The sequence below is a fragment of the Stenella coeruleoalba genome (assembly GCF_951394435.1).
Source record: "Stenella coeruleoalba genome assembly, chromosome: 3".
Classification (NCBI taxonomy): domain Eukaryota; kingdom Metazoa; phylum Chordata; class Mammalia; order Artiodactyla; family Delphinidae; genus Stenella; species Stenella coeruleoalba.
The window spans coordinates 24491731-24514013 of record NC_137148.1 but is presented as its reverse complement, the minus strand read 5'-3'; the positions used below and the strand labels follow the sequence as shown (position 1 = coordinate 24514013).

The 22283-nt window shown below is 35.1% G+C and overlaps 1 protein-coding gene across 3 annotated transcripts in view; it reads left to right on the top strand.

The window, feature by feature from the left end:
- LOC307184502 (uncharacterized protein) overlaps positions 1-22283 on the top strand; it is a 300163-nt gene that overhangs the window by 188602 nt on the left and 89278 nt on the right. The window lies entirely within an intron of this gene.

Genomic DNA, 22283 nt, shown 5'->3' with positions numbered 1-22283 from the left:
AAATTGGTAGTCACTATGGAGAACAGTATGGAATTACCTTAAGAAACTAAAAATAGAGTTACCAATGACCCAGCAATCGTACTTCTGTGCACATATCCAGAGCAAACTCTGAAAAGATACATGCACCCCAGTGTTCACAGCAACACTATTTGCAGTATTTACAATGGCCAAGACATGGAAGCAACCTAAGTATCCATCGACAGATGAATGGATAAAGATGTGGCATGTATGTGTGTATGTATATATGTGCGTGTGTGTGTGTGTGTGTGTGTGTGTGTATGTGTATAAAACTCAGCCATAAAAACAATGAAATAATGCCATTTGCAGCAACATGAATGGACCTGGAGATTATCATACTAAGTGAAGTAAATCAGATAGAAAGACAAATGCCATATGATATCAGTCATGTGAGATCTAAAAAAATGATATAAATGAATGTATTTACAAAACAGAAACACAGAAGGCTATATAGTTCTGAGAAAAACTAAGCTCCCTTAATATCAAGAGGACTATGTTCACTTAAGTAATCAAAGGCCTGATAAAGACAACATAGAACATAAGTTATTTTGACAAGATATAAGATCTTTGTTTTTTTCTAGGCTGATTACTTAAGGATAAAGAAAAAAACCCTCATAATCTCTTATTATCAAGATGAGACCAATGGGGGGGGGGAGAAAGCACTGTCATTTTAACAAAGAGAAAACCAAATTCCAATTTTGTACCAGTTTACTTTTAATATTAAAACTTATTTACTTAATTCAGTTCATTCCAATCTTATCCAATCGTGACCACACATAAAATTCCTTTCTAAAGATTCCTTTTCTCACAAACCTTAAGAACTCTGTGTCCATTTTAGTTTCTCCTTTGTTTTGTTTTCCATTTAGAAATAACCAGCTTTAGAACAAAAACACTTGCTTTTTCCTTAACAAAACCATCTCCATACCTTACACATTTTCTTACACTGAGACACATTCTACTTCTATTATTATAGCTGGTAGCTTTAACTACATATATTAATTGGAATTCTTAACCCTTTGAAATATTACTTTTTAGTGAAAATAAGAAGTAAGCAATTGTGAGCTTTATTAACATTTTGTAGCTTGGTGAACTTATAAATACGTTTTATAATTTCTAGGAACATATGCTACTTCTTAGTACAGTCTTTCAGTAAAGCACAATCTGTATTTACTAAGAGACCCAAACAAGTTTAGTCTGTGTAATAAGAGGTCAAAAGTCTGTAAACTTAAAGTTGTTCAGCAATTAATGTTTCATTGTTTTATTTTACTTGGTAATGATCTAGACATTCAATGAATTCCCAGCATTTAATTTAACCTAGCAAAACTCAAGGGTGTAAATTAACAAAGAGATTCAGGAAACTATTCAAGTAGAGATGTCATAAAATAATTATTGTTAAAAAGTTCACCTAAAAACTCTTATCTTATTTACATGCATTCATTTGTTTTTAACAATCGTTTGTTTTTACATTCATTTGTTTTTAGCAATCATACTTAGACTACTCATAATGTTTAGATGAGACATTAAAGCAATTAATCATTATCTTAATTGTTTTTTTCTTTGGCTGACAAGTTGTGTAATAGAGATAATATGAGCTTATTTGACTTTTAGTAAACCTAGTTAAAAGTATTATACTTAATTCTGATAACCCTAAAGACATGTGTATATTAATTAAACCAACAAACTTAAAGCTATCCTTTATTTACCAAAGTTTTCCTCGATCACCTGAACTTGAAAAATATTTGGGCTAGTTTTTATTATATTTTAGATAAGGTTTATATAGTGCTTGTTTGTTTAGGACAGTTAAAAGATGCTTGTTTGTTTAAGTCAGTTAAAAGGTGCTCCTTTAAAAATTAATTTTGGCAATATCATTTAGAGGTAGAAAAAAATCACATCTATACATACATACAGACACAGACTGAGCTCTCATAGTTTTCATTTTAAAACTTTAGTTATGAATCAGGTACAGTACAAAACTCACTAGTTTATAAATAACAGTTGCAATAAATTAAGTTCACTAGCCCAGATGGCTAAAGTCTTTTATTATTTGTGTAGAAGACTTTTAAGATCTGTAATCGGTCTTGATAAGCAATTTTAAGGAGGCTGATTGGGCAAGAGAGTTCTTTTAGCAGTTTGTGTTTAAAAAGGCCGATTTCCCTTCTTTTCTTTTAATTTCAGGTTCTACTGATTGAGCTAATCTGGGCTTAGTCTCAGGCAATGTGGGCTATGTTACATTTCAAAGATGTGATAAGATTTATAACTTTAAAGGACAGAGAAAGAAAATGTAAATTTTCTCCAGGGAGTTTTGAAATACATTTGTCTATTACCATAAGTCTTAGGATAATTATTATTATTTTTTCCTTAAGTACAGGACAATTTTGCTCCAGTAGTCTGATCTTTTATGATATCTACAAGCATTTGGAGAGTAATAGGTGAAGCCTTGGGACTAGTAAAGTTAGTTGGGTTTTGACTTGCTTCTAGAGTTGTACTTCCAGTTTTGCAGAGATTTGTAAGACGAAGACAACAGTTTTCTATTAGCCCTTGAATATTGGCTTCCAACTGATTAATTTTCTGAGTTTTTGCAGGAAGGCCTGGGGAATTGCTGAGGATATGGGGCAGTTTTTAAGAAGGGAAATTTATGTTGGATTTTTGTTTTAAGTCTAATTACTGTTCTTTCAGTATCTTATTAATCTTAGGGAATCTTAATAAGGGATTCCCTAAGGCTAGCTGTTATACTTTTTTTTTCCCTTTTAATTTGATACTCTCATAAGTACCAATATGACAGCTGCTCAAGTATATATGAGAACATATATATATATATATATATATATATATATATATATATATAAATATATATATATGAGAGCCCTCAAGTATATTCCTTTTAAATACAGCCAGTTTAAGGGACCCACCCTCTGGCCATTGATGAGTAGGATCTTAACATTAATTTCAAATAGCAACTCAAGCCAATAAGCCTTTTAACGGAGAGACCATGAGGTAACTTTCTAGGCCCAGAATAAATCCTTACCATGGACCCAAGCAGTGTCCCTGGAGAGGGCACAGATGATGCAGCCCCCGTGATCAAAAAATTCACTCCCAAGGAGAGTGTAAGAAAGCAAAGGCCTTCGTTGCACAGGTGGTAAGGATGGTATAGTGAAAATGTTTCCAGTCTCATGGAAGTATGAGGTGCCTCCCGTTATCAATCTGCTAATCTGTGACACTGGGCAGGTGCTATTGAAATTGGACTTTTCCAGAACTAACAAGGCAGTGATCACTGAGATGACAAAGGCATCTTATGGATTGGGATCCCTCATGACAAATTCCTCCAAGAGCTGGCATGGCCAGACAAAGAGTATGCTGTTGCTGACTTCAAACCCATGTTATTCAACTGGCCACCAGATGCACCCTAGTAAATGCACCTTCTAGATGGTGCTGAGTGGAGCGAATATTCTCACTGGACAAAAACCAGTCTCTTAGGACACTGAACGAGGTGGAAGGAAAAACCTCATCCGGTTTTTACATAGCGGACCCACAGAAATGTTTGTCAAAATAGACACAGGTCTGTGAGAACTGATAACTCACCAGTCTGTGAGGCCAGATTGACAGTGGGCTTACGAAGGAGCTTTGCCTATTCTTCTGCCCTATGGTTCTTTCTCCTTATGACAAATAGCACAACTGACAGAGACAAAGAAAAACAGTGACTGTCTTTGAGACGAAAGCCTGAATAAAAACCAAGAGTGCTCATCTAACAAATACCAGAGTTGTTATGTGGCAAGAAACTAGCTACAAATATTTTCTCCTGCTAATTTAAATTGAGAGAGAGAGAGAAAAGGGACTCTTAACCACTTTCCTTTCCACCAGACCTTGCAGGCAGAGATCCAGAAGGCTGATATGGTAAGAAATCTTACCTTCTACTGATGTTTGTCGGATGTCCCAGGATCTCTCAGCTGGGCAGCCTTGGGGCAGAAAGTGGGGTCCAGCCAGTCTCCTGGCTGGTTCACCAGCTGTAGGGGAGGGCGAAATTTCCCCCTCTTGTGCTCATGAGTTCTTGTGGCTGGACTAGCAATAAAATTGACACAGAACAAACTAACAGGAAAAAAAGGAAAATTTTAATTTGTGTGCAAGGGGGTCTCATAGAAATAGGGCCTGAGAAGTGGCCAAAGAAGGCAGCTTTTATACTTTTTGGACAAAGAAACAATACACTTGTGAGGAATTGACAGGACATAAAAATCTTAGGCTTAGATGCTTAATTAGTAAAGAATCTAAACAGAATTTGGGCTTGGGATGGTAAATTAAGGAAGTAACAAAGTTTGTTTATACAGGTTTCTTGTCCGAATTTCTTTTTTTTTTTTTTTTTTTTTTTTTTGCGGTACGTGGGCCTCTCACTGTTGTGGCCTCTCCCCTTGCGGAGCACAGGCTCCGGACGCGCAGGCTCAGTGGCCATGGCTCACGGGCCCAGCCGCTCCGCGGCATGTGGGATCTTCCCGGACCGGGGCACAAACCCTATCCCCTGCATCGGCAGGCGGACTCTCAACCACTGCGCCACCAGGGAAGCCCCGAATTTCTTATCTCTGGTGATATAGGTGTCTTTCTACCTTCAGATGCAGGGAGTGCACCTTTCACAGGAGACATTTATTTCCTGCTTTCAGGGAGACAGAGAAGTGGGTCAAAGTGTTTCTTGCATTGGTCATTTTGTGAGAAATGTTCATTCGAAATAATCAGTATGCCATTGAGGCATATCTTGGGGCAGCCTGCCCTGAGCCTCAACAAAAGTCATACAACTACAGGTATTAAAAAGGATTATAAGAATATCATAAGTATCTATATGTCAATAAATTAATTCAAGGACAGATAATTAAAATCTTCCAGAAAATAGAAAGAGAGGGGATGGTTTCCAATTCATTTTATAAATCTAACAAATTTTGATATCCAAATTAAATGAGGACAAGACAAGAAAGGAAGACTATATGCCTTCCTTATCCACAACCATGCTTAGATAGGGAATTTGATTTTCAGAACACACAAAAAAAGTTGTTTAGATCAGTGTGAGAACTTAAAAACTTGGATAAATGAGGAGGTCTATACTAAAGGGACTTAGAACATATCATGGAACTGAAGCCACATTTTGAGAACAGGTGGCAGGCAATTTGCAGATCAAAGGTTATCAGATTTCCTTATGTTTCCTAATAACAGTAGCTATTAAAAGCAAAATTTCTGTTGATGGGAAATCTTTTCAAAAATTTATCCATAAGGGATCTCCAACTGGCCATGCTGGTTGAATTGCCTTCCTGGGAGGTTTTGTGTGATCATCCCAGAATTTTAAAACATATGTGTGAATAGCTTTAGGCAAGGTTAAGTTCTCACCTGTGAAGAGTCAACACGTTTTATTTGTTTATTTTATTGCTGTAAAACACACATAACATGAGATCTAGTCTCAACAGAATTTAAGTGGACAGGAAAATGTTTTTCACTATAAGCACAGTGTTATACAGCAAATCTCTAGAACTTTTTCATCATGCATAATTGAAACTTGTTACCCACTGAATAACGACTTCCCTCTTCCCCAGCCCCTGGCAACCGTGATTCTACTTTCTATGAGTTGACTACTCTGAATCTGTCATATAAGTGGAATCATGCAGTATTTGTCCTTATTTCACTTAGCATGTTTGTAGCTTATTTCATTTAGCATAATTTAAAACAGTACAGCTGCTATGGACAGCAGTATAGAGCTTCCTTAAAAATTAAAAATAAAATTACCATATGATACAGCAATCTCACTTCTGGGTATTTATCCAAGAGAATTAAAATCAGATCTTGAAGAGATACTTGAACTCTCATATTCATTGCAGCCTTATTCACAATACCCAAGATGTGGAAGCAACCTAAATGTCCACCTATGGATGAATGGATAAAGAAAATGTGACATACCCATATATTTTATTTTTATCTTCTTCCAACCAATTTGGTTTCCTCCTTTATTCCTGCCTGGAATAAATAGGTAGTCAATTGAGTTTTCAACCCTCCCTCTTCACCCTTCTGTTAACCAAACCTAGTGTCCTGGTGTGTATATCACCATATTTTTCTCCACGCTCATATTACCATATACAAATGCATACAATATTAATATGCATTCATAGAGATTTTTCTCGCAGTTTTACAAAGCTAGGATCATTTTATTTACAGTATTTTGAATCTTATCCTCTCTTAATAACCATGAAGGAAATAATTTCAAATCTTCAAATACTTGGCTATAGTTCTAACTTATGTGTACTGTTTCAAAGAATAGATGTAGCACATTTGTTTTTCAGACATTTCTCTACTAATGGACTTCTACTTTGTTGTTTTCATAAAGAAAAGATCTTTTATTCACTTCATATTTTCACTTCTTTATTTTCTCGATTTTCTTTTTTTGAAAACTTATGGGGAATATTGATTTCTGCTTGATTTGACCCTCTCTAGTTCCTCTCTTTTTTGCCATTTTGTTTTTTGTTCTCTGTCCTCAGACATTTTCTAGATGTCTTTCAGATCCTCAGCAGTTGCTCTTCAACTACTCAGTATTTTATTGGATATTTTCATGTTGCTAATTTCTAGGAGTCTGCTTCTTTACATTGAGAATTTTTTTCTTTTATAGAAGTAACATCCTTAATTTACAGATACTAATTAGATTATTTTAATGTACTCACCACAACTAGTTTACTTGTCTGATGCTGAGAATAGATAATGACAAGATTTATTTAGCTAATACCTGCCTTTAAAAAGGAAATTCTGTTTTAATGACCTCCCATTCACCCCACTGGTGAGGGAGGGCTTCTTACCCTGGAGTTATATGGTTATAGAGGTGGCTGGTACATGACACTTGCTACCGGATAGACAAGATTGACAGCAGCCTTTCAGTAACATACACTCACAGACTGGGAAAGGAGGACATAGCACATGGTGGGACCCAGGGGAGCTGCACTTGGAGACAGAGTGAACAACCAGGGGCTCTGGGAGGCAGTCGTAGTAGTAATGAGAGGAAGAGGTGGCCCCTGGTATCCCTGGAAGGGTTGATTGACTTTTTTGAATAATTCCACTGGCTGACAGGGTCTGGAAACATGCTACTTGGGTATAAGCAGGACTGGCCTGGTTTCCTCAACAAGAAGGCTTGTTTGGCTAAGGGACCTGCTCTGTGGGAATGGAGCAGGGAGAGGGATTGTGGTTAGGCCATTCCAGCTTCTCCTGGTTTCTCAAGATGAGAAAACAGTGCATAATATTGCACCTTAATGTTAAGATTTACACCACAAATTCAAATGTGACATACTAAATATGATGAAAACTCAAAAAAAAAGATAACAAAGCTCTGCGTGATATTGTTGGAGAAAAATTAAAAAGAAGACAAGAAAATTCACTTATATATCTTACAGTTTTGTTAGTTGTATCTCAATAAAGCTGAATTAAAAATATAAATAAAATTAAATAGTAAAAACCCCAGGAGATTCTTTAAGGCCCAAGTTGATCCATTTTACTGTTTAAAACAAATAAAGACATTGTAAAGGCAGATGAAGCTTATTTGACTTGAAAATAATAACTAGAGACCCTACTAAGATGACATTTAAAAAAATCTATTCACATATATTTATTTCTATAAAATAATATATCAACTATGGGCTCATAGTAGTTTTAATTAATTTTAGTGTGTTAATGTGCTTGGAAATATATATCAATAGATTGAGGTAGAGATGTAAATAACATTAGTTTTTCTATGTATGTTACTGATAAGGATGCCCATAATTAACTTCTAAATTTAAGATTACAGAATGTTTTGTACAGAATTTAAGCAGTGCAGGTCTCTCTCTCACACACACACACATACACACACAAATTTGTTTACTGAACACTTTCATACAATCCGTCAATAAGTATTTATTGTACAGTGTGCACTTCACCGGGCCAGTCCCCAAGAGGAATATAGACATACTCTCAATGTATTCGTGACACAAGTGAGGGGACAGATGCAAACATGCAGAAATTTAATGGAACAACCTGATGAGGTTGAACATGAGCCAAGCATTATGGATGTATGTGTGAAAGATGAAAACAATCATGGTTAAAACTGTTAATATACATACAGGGAGATGTTAAATTGACATTTAAAAAAAAAAAAAACAACAGTAGCCCAATACCTATTCAGTGGCTTCTAGAGCGAGTATTTCAAATTTGTAATTTGATATTTAATTTATAATGATTAAACATATATAGTAAATATACTATTTAATTTTCAGAAACCTATTTATAGTAATTAAGTTAAGCATATCTTGACTATTATTTTACTAAATAGCATCAAAACATACAAAAAGATGTAGTTCAGCTTTGTGGAGATGGCTGTATATTTTGTTTTGTTTTGCATAAGTAGGCTTCTTTTGTATGTTTTGCTTAGGATTTTTTTTTGCCACGTTTAAACTATTTTTAATATTTTTCATGCCACTACATATATATATTTCTCATTCTTTCTAATTGCTGCACAGTATTTTGTAATTTGCTGTATTATAATTTATCTAATCGTTTCAAATTTGGTGGTCATTTAGGTTGTTTTCATATATTTACATTTATAAGCAAAGTTAAATGAAAGCTTTTATCTGACTCTGTCTCTCTCTGCAGATATTTCTCTAGGACAGTAAGAGAAATGTGGAATTTTTACTATAATTGTAATTTTTTAAATGTTCTTTTTTTCTTTAAATTTTTAGTTTTCTTTGAGATTTATCTTTTTTGGCTGTTCTTATTGGTGAGTGTTTTTGACATTGTCCTTTATACTAATGAATAAATAATTAGTTGAATCAGTTTAGATAGTAGCACATGAGCTTTAAGATGTGCATTTTGAAGTTACTTGGCTCATACAAATTATTCTCTGAAATAGAAGGCTGGCTGCAGAGAGACACAAATGAATGGAGTTTATAAAATATCAGGCTCTGATTAAAAGAGTTGAGCATATGAGCCAGAATTTACCTTAACTGCAGGTTTAAAATCAGACCCCAGCTGCTTACAAGTCTCTGATCCATTCAAATCCACCATCCGGCACTGATAAGATTTAGGGCAAGATGTGATGTAGCTTCATGATGAACATTTGGAGGTTGATGGATGAAGAGAGAGGAGTCAATAATGCCTAAATTTTATAATTTTCCATGGTGCTCAAAACAGGTTCCCCTCCAGGACCTCTTCTGAGTCAGCCCTTTAGGTAAATCTCAGGGCCCTTAAACTCAGCAGTAATACTGTATTTCACACAGTGTTATGAGCTCAGTTTGCTGAGAGCTGCATGGTGTTGTTAATTACCACTGAGAAAGGCCACTGCAGTGTGGTAATAAACAGAGGAAGGCATTTGCCAAATCTAAGTAGCCTCAGATTTATTTCTTGAGTTTCAGAAGCATGGTCAGTGAACTGAATAAAATGATCTGTGGTTTGTCTTTAGGCAGCACAACTGTACCAGCAAATATGAAGCAAAGTTCTCAGAAAAAAGAAAAGTCTTCTGAATAGTTACTACGCAGTGATTCTCAATCTTGGCTGTACCTTGAAATCATCTGAAAAACTATTTCAAAGGATTGATTCCCAGGACTCTCTGGGACCATTTGATTCATAATCCCTAGCGGTAGATTCAGGTATTGGCATATTTTATGGTTATCCCAATGATTCTAGTGCATAGCTAGCTTGGGAATCACTATGGATTTGTGAATAAAGTACAAGTTTCCTGGCTTGGAAGACTTCGGAAATCTATATCAAGTAATTATGACTTTTCCCCATGTGAACAATTTACTATATTTCCCTTTGGAAAAGTATTGCCTTTATTGGATTTCGGGGGTGTGTTTGTGCATGTGTGCATGTGTGCATGCACGTGCCCCTTCTCCACCATTTTATTGTGGAGGATTAAAGTTATAACAGTTTTTGCAGTTTTCTCATATACAGTGATCCTGAGCCCATATCAAGGTATTTAAATTTTATGAAGCTAAGTTTTCTAGTTTTGTCCTGGGAAAAAATACTTAGGGACAGATACTTCTCCTTCAAGACCTTTCCGTTTGTAGAGGGATAAGGTAAGGGCAGACTGGCTTAGTTCACCTCAATAATAATAATAATAATAGTAACTCTATAATTAATTTAATAATTGATTAAAATAGTGCTTCAATTAATTACTGTAATTAATATCATATAGTCCACCTTTCTTTTCTGTAACTCAGAGAAACTATGAATATGCATTTCATTTGCATATTTATGGATGTGGCTCCCTATTCTTGGGCTTATCTCTTTATTATATAACACTAGCCAATTTATATTTTTTAGTATAAAAAACATATTCACCAAACTTTCTGGATTGGAGTTGATACTCCACCCTATATTATTTTGTCATTACTCTTATCAATGTCTGTATATACGTTTCTAAATTTTTATTGTAATTTCAATAATTAGATTCAATTCAGAAATGCGTATATTTGGATCCACAATCTTGAAAGGAAGACATTCTTATTTAATTTTGTTTTATTGATTATAAAACACATTTACTTTTGTTAAGTATTTATTAATATAGTTGAAATGGTGTGTGGTTTTATCTCAAATCCAAAACCATGGCAGAAATATTTATAGAGGGAAATTATGGGACTTGTTAATAAAGTCAAGTATAAGGTATCAAAAGTATCTGCAAAAACGCCTGCAGCAAACATCATCGTAGTTTATGGTGAAACTATGAAAGCATTCCTCTTGTGATGGAGAACAAGAGGAGGGTGCTTGTTGTTCCCACTTCTCACCACTGTAGGGATGGTCCTATTCATTTCATTAAGACAAAGAAAATAAATGATTTTAATGGCATAATTTTAGTGTAAAATCCCCAAAATCTAGAAATAAAATATTAGGTTATTTAGAGAGTAAGTATAAATTCAGAATACATATACAAAAAAAAAAAAGAAACCCAAAAAACAATCAATTGCATGTATCTTCTTCAACAACAGTTAGAAAAAAAACACACAAAACACACTTGAAATAGCATTGATAATATAGTGTCTAGGAGTAAATCTAAATAAAAAAGATTGATAAGGCATTTATGGAAAAAATTATAAAATTCTATTTTAAAATATGAACAAAATCTTAAATGGAGAAAGGTCAGTCTTCAGATTTATCTATGGATATAGCATTAACATGCAGTCCCTATAAAAATTTCATTTGTTTTAAGTGACTTAATAATCTCACTAGATTTATATCAAGGAGCAAACATCAAAAATATTTATTCCTGAAGAAGAAGCGTAAGTATGTCTAAAAATGTATCAAGATTAGTGAAGGTAAAGAAGTTAAAATATGGTATTGAAACAGGGATTGAAAATTTGAACAATGGCACAGAATCAAGAGGCCAGAGAGAAACTGAGACAAATATTTAAATTTGATTAGAGTCTGTTCTGGTTATTTATTACTGCATTAAAATCTACTGCAATATTTAGCATTTTAAACAAATATTGACTTTATTTGCTCATCAGTCTCTAGGCTGATCTCATTCTTCTGGTTCACATGGTATGGATGGGGGCGCAGGGATATCTGGAAAGTCCAAAATATTCTCACTCAAATGGACTGGAGTTGATACTGTACCAACTTGTTGGCTAATATCTCAGCTGAGGCAGTCAGTAGAGAGCCTGGTTTGCCTTCATATGAGCCTGTCAGCATAGACACTTGGGTTTCATTGCAGTAAGCTGGGGGGCTGGGTTCCAAGAAGGGCTATTCCCAAATGAAGATGGAATCTGCAGATCACTTAAGGTACAGTTTTAGAATTAAACAGTGTGACATCCCACCTCATTTTGTTGTTAGAATAACTCACAGGATCAGCTAAGATTCAAGGGGAGAGAAAATAGACTCTCTTCTTGATGCGGGAGTGGCAAAGTCACATGACAGAAAACCATGTGGAATGGGAGGTACTACTACAGCCAATCTGCAAACACTGTCTACTTCAATATCATACTGGCTGTCGTGCATCACTGGGGAAGTAATGGTCTTTTCAATTAACTGTGTTGGGACAATTGATAATTCCTTAGGGGGGAAACAAAATAAAACTTTAGAGTTTTTGTTCTAAATTAATAATTAGACATCATAATTATTGGCACATGATAAACAACACATGATAGATGTTTGTAACTCATATGACCTGACAAAGGACATTAACCTAAATATAAACGGAATTACGCAAAAGCATTCAGAAATAGAACACACAAAAATGTATAAAAAATTAATCAAAATTTCAAAAAAAATATAGAATAAATGCCTTATAAATATATGAAAGGATGATCACCCTCCATCATGGGAATGCAAATCAAAACTTAAATGACATTTATCTTTATATTCATGAGATTGGAAAAATAATCAGAAATTACCATATGTTTACAAAAATATATATACACACACACCCCAAGATATATACCAAGATATATTTACAAGGGTGGGTGCTCACTCTAAGTTCATTTTTCCTTGAGGATTTTCTTCTTTCAGATGAAAGGATTTATTAGACACCATGTGATTCCACACAGAGTTTTGAACAAGGTTGTAAAAAATGTGCACTAGATTTGATACTTATTTCAAAGCTTAGTTCTAATGGCATTTATAGCTCAAAGGCTTTCTGATTTGTGTCTTTTCGTAGTTACTTATTCCCAGCATACACATCCTTGAATCACTGGGCCTTCTTTATTCTCTTTCATTTCATCATTCACACCAGCCAGGTCTTTTCTGTGCTCATCCCTTTCTGGTAAAATGTTGTCAGATGTAGCCAGGTGAAAGCAATGCATACCATACCACTAAAATTCTGCTTTCCAGACTCTCCTGCCAATGCTAGATATTCATGTGTATATCATCTGTCTTTTAAATTATTTTCATCAAATATTTTACCACTGTGTTACATGGATTTTTATCTTTCCAGCTTCCAACAATTCTTCCATTGCCCATTCGTATGCTTCTATACAAACACACTCACATACACACACACACACACACACACATACACGATGTGTGGTAAATATACATAAGTGACAAAAATTATAAAGAAAAATAGGATAATTAATAAAAATAGGAGCGTGATTATTTCTGTGGGTGAGAGGAAAGGTGGTGCTCATAAGAAAAACAGTGTGTTTGTAAGATATGGCATAAATTGTCACCTGGTTGCTAAGTACATGCATTTATAATTTTATACTGCTGTTTAAAATTAACAAATACACCTTCAAACACTTTTTTCATATATGCTGTAACTTTTTTGCAGTTAAAAAATGATAAGTGCCCCAATTAGACAGACCAGGTCACTGACATTGCTTAAAGAGTCTGACTAAGAAAGATTATTGAGGACTGGATATGTCACATATAAGGTAACTATATGGGAAAGATTCCTGTTGGAGAAGAATAGAAAGTTGCATACTATTTGCAGAATATCAAAGAAAATTAAAGAATCATTGGACAAATCCAGAAAGGTAGTGAGCATTGGGGTCCAAGTGTGAATTTAACACATAAATTAGGAAAGAAAACGTATTTTGCTAGGAAAATATGAAGTTCCTTCAGAATTCTTTCAGTTTTTTGAAATTAATACAAGTGGCTGGCTGTTGACATTGAGTGCTGAGTGCAATATAATAAAATAATAAAAATATTTTATGTGGTATAAAATATATGTATATGGCCTTTGTCCCAGGGCCTAGCACAAAGCCCCTAAAATCCTCAGAATTTCCTGAGTGATATTTTTTTACTCCTAAGGACCCCCTTTTTGAGCACCTCTGAGTTTATGCTAATAAGGTGACTTAAAATGGGGCCCCTAGATAGCTCAGGATTGGGGCTGGTCACCAGAAAGATCAAGTGATTAAAGGGTTGGAAATATTAGCCCAATGCATGGATTTCTGGGAAAGGGGGGGTGGGGCTACAGATTAAGCTCTATAAAAACTCTTGAATAACAAGAGTTGATGAGATTTCAGGTTGATGAACACACACATATGCTGGGAAGGTGGTACACCCCAGTTCCTGGGGTACAGAGGCTTATGCACTTGGGACCCTCCAAACTTTGCTCTATACCTTGCTCTAACCTTGCTCTAAACCTTCTCATCTGGCTCTTCACATGTAGCCTTTATAATATACTTTATAATAAACTGGTAAACTATAATGAAATGTTTCTCTGAGTTCTATGAACTGCTGTAGCAAATTAATAGAACCTGAGCAAGGGCTTGTGAGAGTCTCCAATTTATAGCCAGTTCACTTAACCTGTGGGATCAGATGGTGTCTCCAGTTACATAGTGTCAGAATTGAGTTAAATTTGTAGGACATGGTGAGTCAGTGTCCACTGAGAATTGGAGAATTCCTTGGTGATGTTGCAAAATACACGCTAAAATTATATTATACTTAACATTGCAATTAGCTTAAAATTCACACACATTTTATATATATATATATATATATATATATATATATATATAAAAATAACAATGACAGATATATATATATATATATATATATATAAAACAATGACAGAGATTTAATGTGTGTTATTGTATTTTTGTTGTTCAGGTCATCAAATTTTCATCAGATATATATATATATATATATATATATATATATATATAAAATACACATACATATGAAAGAGAAATAGCTTAGATTTTTAATTTTTATTTATTAGTTGGTTTTGTTTTTGTAAGCGGAAGAGTTCTTGTAAATGCAGTAAATGTTTACTAATTCAAAATAATTCAATTGTCCATAAAAACAGACCTCTAATATTCAAGTAAACCAATTAAAGTGTTGGTGTGAGTGCATGCTTTTTTAATAAGCACTACAGCTATTCCACAAGAGAGAATGAGGAAAGCTGGGAATATAAATATAATGCCAAAAATATTTCAAGAGCAGTAAGTCAGAAACTCTAAATCTATAATTCATCACATGAAAAAATAACTCCTCTCAGAACTAAGAGTAAAAATTTGTTCTGTCAAAATCAGTTCTTGTATTCAAAATACAGCAACAGCTGTACTAAGTGGTGTCAAATATATAATGTTTCCTTTATTTCCTTTACAGTGTAATTTTTGAAGATTTTGAAAGATTATTTGCTTTGATATATAAAACAAGCAGAGAGACAGACAGACGTTCAAGCATAACAAGGAAAAAGAATTAGTTCTCTTTTTCCATTGTGGTCTTATTCATATAAGGCAACTTAAATTCTTTTCATTGGTGCAGATTGATACCTAGAAAGCAGCAGCAGTAAAGTAGTGCTAAAAGGAGCAGCAAAATTAAAGAGACAGACAGTACCAAATATTGATGAGGATGTGGGACAACTGGAAATGCCAGATATAGCAGGTGGGAGTATAAATTGGAAAAATTACTTTCTAAAACTGTTTGGCATTATTTTTTAAAGTAGATTGTACGTATTTCTTGAGGTGTACTTGGAAACATACCCATCCAGGTATATACTCAACATAAATGCATGTAGGTTGCACACTCATTCACACATACATTCAGGTACACATACAATAATGTTGATAATAGCACTAATCATTATGGTCTCAAACTGGAAACAACCCAAATGCCTGTCATCAAGCAAGTGAATAAATTAATAATAGCAGGTTCATAAAATGGAATAATACATTGGATGTATTATTGGGTGACAGTATATCACCAATAGATTGACAAAAGAAGCTTAAGTGACTTACCAAACCAATACTGGGCAACGGAAGAGAAGCCAGGCAAAGAAAACACATAGTATATACTATTCCATTTACAGTAAGTTTGAAAGAAAGCAGAACCGCACTAAGTTGTTAGTGGTCAGAATAGTAGGTAACTTTGGGAAAAAGGAGAGAGCAGGATTGGAGGCAGAACAAGTGAGCTTCTATTTCTTGCTTTATGTATTAATTACATGGGGGAACACACTTTATGATATTTCATGAAACTAAACCTTATGATGAATGTACCTTTTTATATGTATATTCGTCTTATACACAGTTGTTTTGTCGTTTTTAATGTCAGCACTAGAGAAATCATCATAACATCATTTCCTGATCATCTGGATTAATACCTTAACACTAACCCTTTCTCTCACATAACTGATGTCACTGGATATCCAGAAGTGTTTCTAAATTGTTTCCTTAGCAATGAAGGATATTGATCTGTTGAATTTTCTTTTCTGGTAATATATTTGTCTGATTTTTGAATCAGGGAAATGCTATTATTAAATAGATACTATTTTCTCAAAGAATTAGATAATATAGAAGTGATATTATTTATTTCTTAAATAAACTTTAGAATCAAGTTTTTGATATCCGTAATTTAACTTGCTAGAATTTCTATTGGGATTGCACTGAATCTATAGGTCAATTTGGAAAGAACTCATATCTTGACAATATTGAATCTTACTATATATGAACATGGAATACTCTCCATTTATTTGATTCTTTTTGCGTTTCTCTAATGACTGGTGATGTTGAGCATCTTTTCATATGTTTTTTGGCTGTTTTTCTCCAGATTTCTAATGATTAGTATTTTTTTAAATTTATTTTATATTGAGGTATAGTTGATTTACAATGTTATGTTTGTTTCAGGTGGGCAGCAAAGTGATTCAGTTATATTATACATATATCCATTCTTTTTCAGATTCTTTTCGCATATAGGTTATTACAGAATATTGAGTAAAGTTCCATGTGCTATGCAGTAGATCCTTGTTGATTATCTATTTTTTATATAGTAGTGTGTGTATGTTAATCCCAAACTCCTAATTTATCCCTCCTCCTCACCTTTCCCCTTTGGTAACCATGTGTTTGTTTTTGAAGTCAGTGAGTCAGTTTCTGTTTTGTAATTAAGTTCATTTGTATCATCTTTTTAGATTCCACATTTAAGTGATATCATATGATGTTTGTCTTTCTCAGTCTGACATACTTCACTTAGTATGATAATCTCTAGGTCTATCCATGTTGCTGCAAATGGCATTATTTCATTCCTTTTTATAGCTAAGTAATATTCCACTGTGTATATATACCACATCTTCTTTTTTTTCTTTTTTTTTTTTTGCGGTACGCGGGCCTCTCACTGTTGTGGCCTCTCCCGTTGCGGAGCACAGGCTCCGGCTGCGCAGGCTCAGTGGCCATGGCTCACGGGCCCAGCCGCTCTGTGGCATGTGGGATCCTCCCGGACCAGGGCACGAACCCGTGTCCCCTGTATCGGCAGGTGGACTCTCAACCACTGCGCCACCAGGGAAGCCCATCACATCTTCTTTATCCATTCATCTGTCAGTGGACATTTAGGTTGCTTCCATGTCTTGGTTATTGTAAATAGTGCTGCAATGAATATCGAGGTTCATGTATCTTCTTGAATTACTATTTTCTCTGGATATATGCCCAGGAGTGGGATTGCTGGATCATATGGTAGTTCTATTTTCAGTTTTTTAAGGAACCTCCATACTCTTCTCCATAGTGGTTGTACCAGTTTATATTCCCACCAACAGTGTAGGAGGATTCCCTTTTCTCCACACCCTCTCCAGCATTTATTGTTTGTAGACTTTTTGATGATGGCCATTCTGACCAAATTATGTCCTCCAAAATTTATGTGATAAAACCCTAACCCAGCTGTGTGACAATATTTAAGGAGGTGATAAAGATTAAATGAGGTCATAGAGGTGGAGCTCTGATCCAGTAGAACTGGTATCCTTATAAAAGAGGAAAAGACACCAGATCTCTCTTCCTCCCACCCTGCCTCTCTCTCCCTCTCTCCCTCTCTCTGCCATATGAGGACATATTGAGAAGGCAGATATTTGCAAACCAGGAAGAGAACTCTTACCAGAAACCCAATCCTGCCAGAACCTTGATCTTGGACTTTCCAGCCTTCAGAACTGTGTGAAAAGAAATTTCTGTTAAGTAAAAGAAATAAATTGTTTTTCATATTGATTACAATGTCAAAATGATATGTTGGACATGTTGCATTAAATAAAACATTATTGAAACTAAAAATATAATAAAATTGTTTCCTTAAACTCCAGTAAAGAGAAAATAGATAACTATTAAGAAGCAGGCTGATATATAGGACTGTTCTTCAAAATCATTCAGACATAGCTGATAAGTTTTAGAATATTTAAAGCAATGTTACCTTTGGTGGAGGAAATGTATTCCTTAATGTATTAATTAATTAATGCAGCCACTTCCATATAAGCAATTGTTTTATACAAAAATAATGTGAAGATGAATAAAGCGCAGACCATCCTTTCAAGAAACTCATGCAACACAATTTGAAAGGGAAACAAAGATATCATTATAGTATACCATGGTAAAATAATGTGGAAGAATAAAATATATTTTGTAAGATAATAAAGAAACTCTAGGAGACTTTTGGGATGAAATGCCAACAAAGGAGAAGTGCATTCTAGACCTAAAAGACACCACTGAAAGGAAGTGAGGACAGAGAACTGAGAAATTCAGATTGCTGAAGTAAAAAGAATGGGGCAGGGAACAAATGAAGGGCTGCTGAATGATGTATGAGCAGGATAGTGAATATATGTATGACGCTAGGGCTGCCATACAAAATACCGTAGACTAGGCAGCTTAAACAGTAAAAATTTATTTCTCACAATTCTGGAGGCTAGCAAGTCCTAGATCAGTGGTAGGCAAAGTTGGTTTCATTCTGAGTCCTCTTCTCTTGGCTTGCAGCTAGCTGCCTTCTGACTCAGTGCTCACGTGATTCTTCTTTGTGTGTGGGGCGAGTGGGGAGTGAGAGAATGAGAGAAAATGAGGTGGGGAGACCGCTTGAGCGCTCAGGTGTCTCTTCTTACAAGGGCAATGGTACTTTGGATCAGGACCCCTCCCTTACTAATTCATTCAAATTTAATTTCCTCCTTACAGGCTCTATCTCCAAAGGCAGTCACGTTGGGGGGTTAGAATTTCAACATATGAATTTGGGGAGGGGCACAAGTCAGTCATAGAAATGTACAATTTTAATGAGTTTATTTTAAATTAAATTTATATAAAATGTACACAACCCATATAATGAAGGCTATACATATTTGACTAATTATTTACTTATTTATATTATCTAATTACTATCTAATTACTAAGAATGAGAGACAGATGCCATGTTCCTGATAGAATCTTTAATAGATTCAACATGTCATTTCTTCTTATATTGAGCTATAAATTATATGTACTTTCAACAAAAATTTCCAAGGAAAAATATTAATATAAGATATTTAGAAAACCTTTAACGGTAGCTAATAAAATTTTGAAAAGGAAGAGCGATGAGAGAGCTTATTCTTCCATACATGAAATGTACCATAAAGTTGTAACAATTAAAACAGATATTCATGAAGAGATTAGTGAGTCAAAATGAGGAAATACAAATAGATAATTTTTAGGTTTCTACTTTGAGTTACTAGATCTACAATATAAATAGAGGATGCAGGAGGGAGATAGATAATAACTAATAGCTGACATTTATTTTGCTCCTACCATGTACCAGCCACTGTTCTATGTATTATCTCATTTAAACCCTACACAAACGAGCTGAAATACGTACTGCTGAAGTGTGTTTTAGAGCTATGAGACTGAGGCACAGAGAGTCTAAGAAACACCAAAGTCACACAGTTTGAAAGTCACACCATAGTACAGCCAGTATGCAGCATCCTAGGCAGTCTGACTCCAGGACCTACTCTTTGAACTGTTAGCTAAAGTGCAACAGATTCAGCTTTGATCTTGCTGAGTTGAAGTTGCCTGCGTGATACAGAAGGGGACTGAGGAGGTGAGAAGGAGGCTAATACACTTGATACTTCAGGGTGAGCTTGGGATTTTCGTAAGATCGTCATCAGGGGAGTGGATGGTGGGCAAAGAGTTAGATTAAATAAAACACAGAGTTTATTGGACAAGATAAAGTGAATACAATAGATTCCAAGAACAAGGAATAGAGTTAGCTTCAGACATTTTGAGTATGATTATTTTACTCTTTGGGGCAACAAAACAATGACGCTTATCTTCATTTCTTTGTTTGAATACTTTTATTTTTATGCCTCTGTGTGTCATGTTTCTCTCATTTGTATGGTGAGAAATGGATATAACTGGATTATACATCCTCCCTTATTTTTAACTAGAGAAATGCAATGGAAGAAAAAGATGAAGACACTTCCAAATGTTTTACTATATTCTACTATTTGTCTAGAAAGTATTTTTCCCATGACTAAAATTTAAATTGGCCTTCACTTGATATGCTCTAGCTGTTACCATTTCAACTACAACTATACTCATTCTGTCCACAGTGGAAGATTATGTATGGCCACATCACATACTGCATCCCATTTGCAAAGTGATGTTATCTCAGCTGTTATTCCTTCTCTGGCCCTCAAGAACAGACCAGGTGCTTCTTCTCATTATCCTGCAAAATTTGAGCTAAATGAGAAAAAAATAATCACCCCCCAAAGCTACAGATACACAATTTTGGACAAAGAAACACAGTATGGTTATGAAAAGTTATTAAGAAAATAATTTTTGGAATCAGATATGCCTGCATTTAATTTCTAACCTTAGCATTTACTAGTGGTGTAACTGTGTGTCTGTTATTTCACAACTCTGTGCTTTGTTTCCTCATTTATAAGAGAGAGTCCATAGGAGTTAACTTGATTCCATGTGCTTATAATATACCCAGGACTCTTCAAAATACTGTATATCTGTTAACTCATTTAATCTTTACAAATATCTCTGTGGGAGATGATGCTCGTATCCTTATGGAATATGAATGACAGAAGGACAAGGTGACTTTCTCAGTCACAGAAGTAAAATTTGGTAGGGCCAGGAAGAGCTCTCTGGGGCAGCAACTTGCCAGAGCATCAGATCAGAGAACTGAAACCTGCAAGGGAGAATGTTCTTGTTTAGCAAATCTGACTGCCTAGTGGGTTGTTGATATAAGGAAGGCTGACCTGGTCTCTGTGCTTCCAAACTCCTCTGAAGGAAGTGCTGGAGAGGGGCTGTGTAATTATGAAGTCTCACTGAATTATCATTGTTTTCAGACTTTTTTGTTACCTAAAGAGATGAGATACTTCGCTTCGTTTGGATAACATGAAGCACATGCTTGTGTCTGCTAAACTTAGGTCTGTGTGTGTGTGTGTGTTTACATGGTTTTGTTCTACCTAAAATTTCCCTGTTGAACATTCCATGAACTCTATATCAATTCCAGTTTTGTTTTGTTTTCCTGATCAGATCTACCCATGAATCACTCTCCAACTTGGCTACCTTGCAAGTAACTGTTCTAGAATGACCAAAATGAAAAGCTTCATTGCTTAGTGAACATGTGGCCTTCCCCACGCCTCTTCTAGTCCGAGGGCACTGGTGACTTACAGTGTTCTGTGGGAGTGGGGCTGCAGGGACTTTTCTTCCATAATATGCTTTAGCTTATCACTGCATGTCCCCTGTCACAGAGCAACACTAATTAGGCTTTTCCAAGGGATATAGCTACAGGAAGCTTTCACGCAGGATGCACGTTAGAAGAATCCAGGTGGATGTGTTTCTACAGTTCCTAAAGTCCTCTCATATGTCCATGTTTAATTTGCTAGGATGATCCTACTGGGGAATCAGTAGACCTTATAAATATAGGTCAAACAATAAGACACCCAGTAAGTTAGAATGAGAAATGATTGCTTTCTGGCAAGGCATCAATTTGAGCCCCACAGTATTTTTTTTTCCATTAGGGTATGAATTCATTTCTCATTCTCATTTCTGTTTTAAGCTGCCCAATCTTAGACTAGATTTTTTCTCTTTTTCTTATGAATTAAGCTACAGTTGTATTTGATTCCCCTTAAGCATCAACTTCATGTGACACAAGGTCTGTGATCCTAAAAATCTCAGGGGACAGGTTAATTAGTTGATTGGTGCTTATTAATTACTTAGTGGTGATATATTTATGCCCCAGGACTGGGAAAACCTCACTCTGCTCTATGTAGTCTCACTTCCAAGTGTTTAATGCTTACAACTAAATTCTTTCTCTCATAGTGATTGTTACCTGCAGAGGACAAAAACCAGATGAAACCTAAAAAGAAATTCATAGGTTTACCTCTTAGCAGCCAAGGAATATGTATCACCCAACCCTATTAAATGACCTGATTTACGATCTGATAATTCAGGAACTGAGGTTACTCTCTGTCTGTTTGACACAGCATGGCTCTTGGCTGTATCTCACTGTTATGTCCTACTCACCTATGTTATAGAAACAAATTATTGGATGATAACTCATTTACAAGGACTAGGTCAGCTGTTCATCCTTTATCAAACCATCTGTTGGTAAAAAGGCAGAGCCAT